Genomic DNA, 4,495 nt, shown 5'->3' with positions numbered 1-4,495 from the left:
TTAAGGGTTGATCGATTTCTCCCACGAGGACGGAGACAAACAAAACGACAGTTCTTTTCACGTAACTCTCTCTGTTGTCTGTCTTTTAGGCGTTTCAATTTTGGTTTCTTTTTTCTGTCTCTCTTGTCGTGGTTGTCTGTCTCTCTCTCCGGGTCTCTCTCTTTTTTTTCTCTCTTTTTTTTCTCTCTCCTCTTTTTCTTTCTTCTCTCTCTCTTTCTCTTTTTCTCCCCTTTTTCCTTTTTTCTCTTTTTCCTTTTTCTCCTCTCCTCTCTCTTCTCTCTCTTCTCTCTCCTCTCTCTCTCTCTCTCTCTTCTCTCTCTCCCTCTTTTTCCCCCTTTTCCCTTTTCCCCTTTTCCCCTCCCCCCCTCCCCCCCTCCCCCTCCCCTCCCCTTCCCCTCTCTCTCACCCCTCTCTCCCCTTTTCCTCTCCTCCCTCTCTTCCCCCTCCCCCTCTTTCTCTCTCTCTTTTTCCTCCCCTTTTTCCTTTTTCCCCTTTCTTTTTTTTTTTTCTATTCTCTCTCTCTCCCCTCTCTCTCTCTCTCTCTCTCTCTCTTTATCTCTTCTTCTCTTCTCCCCTCTCTCTTCTCTCTTTTCCCTCTCTCTTTTTTCCCCCCCCTCTCTCTCCCCTTTTCCCTTTTTCCCTCCTCTCCATCTTTTTCTTTCTTTCCTTTCTCCCCCCCCCCCCTCTCTTCTTCCCTTTTCTCTTCCCCCGCCCTCTCCTCCTCCTCTCTCTCTCTCCTTCTCTCTCTCTCTCCTCTTCTTTTCCTCTTTTCTCCTCTCTCCCCTCTCTCTCTCTCTCCACTTAAACTCTAAATCTAAATTTTAAAACCCCCACCTCTCTCTTTTCCTCTCTCTCCTCTCTCCTCTATCTATTTTCCTATCTTTTATTTCATAAGATATATAAAATAATATACCTATCTAGCTAACCTAACCCACTTTTTATTATTCTTTATTTTACATCTCGAACAAAAAAATGATACCAATCGAGGAATAAAAACCCATAATTTTTTTTTAAACCCGTAATGTCAAAAGGGGCCCTTTCTGTTTCCATCCTAAAAACCTCGCCCCCCCTTTCCTGAAGGATTTGCATGTTAGGCTTTGATTGAATTTTCTTTCAACCTGAAAAATAGCAAAAAAAAAACCGGGTTTCTTTTTGAAAGTGTGAGAGTTTTTTTTTTTTTGCAGTGACTTCCGTGTTTTTATCTCTCCATCAAACGTGGCGAACACACACACACCCTTCCCCTTTCTTGCAACTTTCTGAAAGGGAGGGACATCAAAGATAAAAGTTTTTAAAAGCCCCTTTGGGGGGTAGTTTTTCCCCTGGCGTCGCTTTGAGGTTTCATTTTTCCATAAAACTCAATACTAATGGGCAGGGGGTTTGGGCCTGCTTGTATTCATGCGACCTTTCTACATCAGTTTCATTTTGCTTTAAGATAGTTTTTGATTTTCATACTCGCTTTCACCAAGAAGTTTTGATTTTTTCCTACTTTGTCAAATTAGCTTTAGGAGTAAACTTTTTATACATTTTGAAAAAACTTTAGGGGAAGGATAAAAAAGAATGAATATCTTTACAATTTTAAGAGATGTTTTTAATGGGTTTTCAAAATATATTTTCGTGGGAAATAAAAAATATTATGAAAATATTTTTCTCATTAATACCTTTTCTAGTTTTGGGAGTTTTTCCAGAAATAAAAACCAACTTATAATAAGTGACCCTTAGTTTACAGTATCTGAATCCCCTTTGCAAATCTCTTTAAGTTATGATCCTGCGAAAGCTAAAATTATCCCCCTTAAAAAAACTAATGGATCATCCCACGTCCCCCCGGGGAAGGTTTGAAACTGTTTTTAAATTTCCAATGTCAGGGGGGATTATGAAACTGTCCCCTTTAGTTTTTAAGTGGGGTTTTTTTAATACAGATGGCCCAGGGGTGCTCAGCACCCAAGGAGTCTATCATTTGGGGCCTTAGGACCGACCTGTTTTCCCCTGTTCTTAAAATTGGGGGGAAAATTTTTGTTTTTTTTTTCCAATATTATTGATATTGACATTTTTAAACATTCTTTTTGAAAATTAGGGTTTTTTAAATTGTTTTTAAAAAAATTTAAATTTAACACAAAAGCCCAAAAAAAAAATAGAAATGAAGCTTTAAAAAAAAATGAAAAAAAAGGGTAAATGGGGAAAGTAAGACTAATAGGGGACCCCTTGGTGACTAAGCCCCTTTGGTAGAGCATCTATGTGAAAAAATAAAAAACTTTATTTACAGTGGGCATAGCACTGTAGCCTTCCCATTCGGGACTTTGGGGTTTAAAACAAAGTCAAAGTTCACGTTTGTTTGATAATAGGGTATTGGGCTTTAGTATTATTTTTCTTGAAAGCGACAGTGGTGTTGAAAAATAATTTGCTTTAATAAAAAATTTTACTGCTATATGGGGCGGTAAAAATCATGAAAGTAAAATCTCTCCTTTGAATCCAGGGACCCTTTTAAAAGTCACTTTTTTGTAAATTCATGCCTTTTTCTATTTTAAAATATAATTTTAAATTATATATAATATTTTAATAAAAAAATAAAAACAAACACCAGTACACCCACACCCCCAACCCCACGTACAAAACCACACACCCACCCCAAAAACACACACACACACACACCAACCACACACACACACCCCCCCAACCACACACACACACCCACACACACACACACACCACACATATAATATATATAATAATATATATAATATATAATTTTTATATATATTTTGTATTTTAAATAAAATGTATATATATATAGTATATATATATTTTAATAATATAAAATTTTATTATATTTTAAAATATTTTAAATATATAATTTTATATAATATATATATATATAAAATATATATATAAAATTTGGGAACGCCATGAAAGCTTTGCCATAAGAAAATAGTTGTAATAATTTCGCCAATAAATAATTTTCGATTGGAAACCCTCCCAAAGTTTTCCCCACTCCCCAAAAATTTAGTACCCTGCAACAAAACGAGACCCCCATACCCCCCAGCACCCCTTTTAAAACCGCTAACGCATCCAAAAAGATACGAAAACTTTCCCCTCACACAGAAATCAGTTGCATCTGGGGCCCTTTTAAAAAAACTCCCTGGTCTTCTTTGTCCAGGCGCCCAAGAAAGGCAAAAGCACCCGATGAGGTTCAAACCCCCCCCCTTTTGGCACCGTTTCGCGTGCCCCCAAACCCCGCTCACATTTGGCTTCGTAGGGGGGGGGGGGGGGAGGCAGAGGAAAACAACAAAAGGGGGGAAAAGGGAAATACGCAGCCGCTCTCTGTTATGATCGGCTTTAAAATGCCATCTCAAGGGGCGGTCCCGAGCCCCCGCGACCCCTTCATTTAACGGCAGTAATTTTTAATGTTTGTTTTTTTTCAGGGAAAAATGATTTTTAAACCAGAACTGTGGGTCATTTTTAGCATAGATAAATTTATGATTTCATTTCATGAAAATTATAGAGAGATGGTTTATTTCATATATATGTATATAGTATTTACATAATTTTTAAAAAATTTCATACATACAAAAATATAAGAATATAGATAATATATATTAATTTTTATATAGAATTATATTTGAATATTTTTATATAATATATAGATATATATATGCATACACACACACCCACACACACACACACACACACAACCCCGCACACACACACAAAACCCCACATATATATATAAATATAAATTAATATATATAATTATATATATTTTATATAAAATATATATATTAAATAAATATATATATATATATATTTTATATATATTTTATAAAATATATATATATATGTGTGGGGTGTTGTGTGTGTGTGTGGAGTGGTGTTGGGGGTGTGTGGGTGTGTGTACATACACACACACCCACTTATTATAACGGGCCCAACTTTTCCCCCCCCCCCTTCAACAGAAAAAAAAAACCCATTTTGTCATTTCTGGGGAGGCTTACGATTCCTAAGCGAAGCCAAGGTTTAGTTTTGTGACTTCCAACACCTTTTTAGTGTGACGCAGGTGAACCGGCCCAGAGAGGCGAAAATCTGCCCCCACTTTAGATGACGTTTCCAGGGGAACCCGAAGGGACTGTCACTCAAAATCTCCTTTTTTATTCCTCTCTCCTTTTCTACGTTGTCTCGATTTTCCTCTCTCTCTCTCTCTCCCCTCTCTCTTTCTCTCTCTTCTCTCTCTTCTTTATATATATTATATATTTTTTATATAATAAAATATATTTTATATATATTTTATAATATATATAATATATAATTTTATTTCATTTTATATATAATATATATTTATAAAATATAATATAATAATTTATATATATATATAATTTTTATATTTACATATATATATATATATATATATATAATAAAATATATATATATTATATAAAATATATATACAAAATAAACAAAATTTATATATATATATATATATATATTTTATAAATAATATTTTATA

This window comes from Penaeus monodon, chromosome 9 (assembly GCF_015228065.2).
Source record: "Penaeus monodon isolate SGIC_2016 chromosome 9, NSTDA_Pmon_1, whole genome shotgun sequence".
Classification (NCBI taxonomy): domain Eukaryota; kingdom Metazoa; phylum Arthropoda; class Malacostraca; order Decapoda; family Penaeidae; genus Penaeus; species Penaeus monodon.
The sequence above is the reverse complement of the archived record's forward strand: the minus strand, read 5'-3'. Positions refer to the sequence as shown.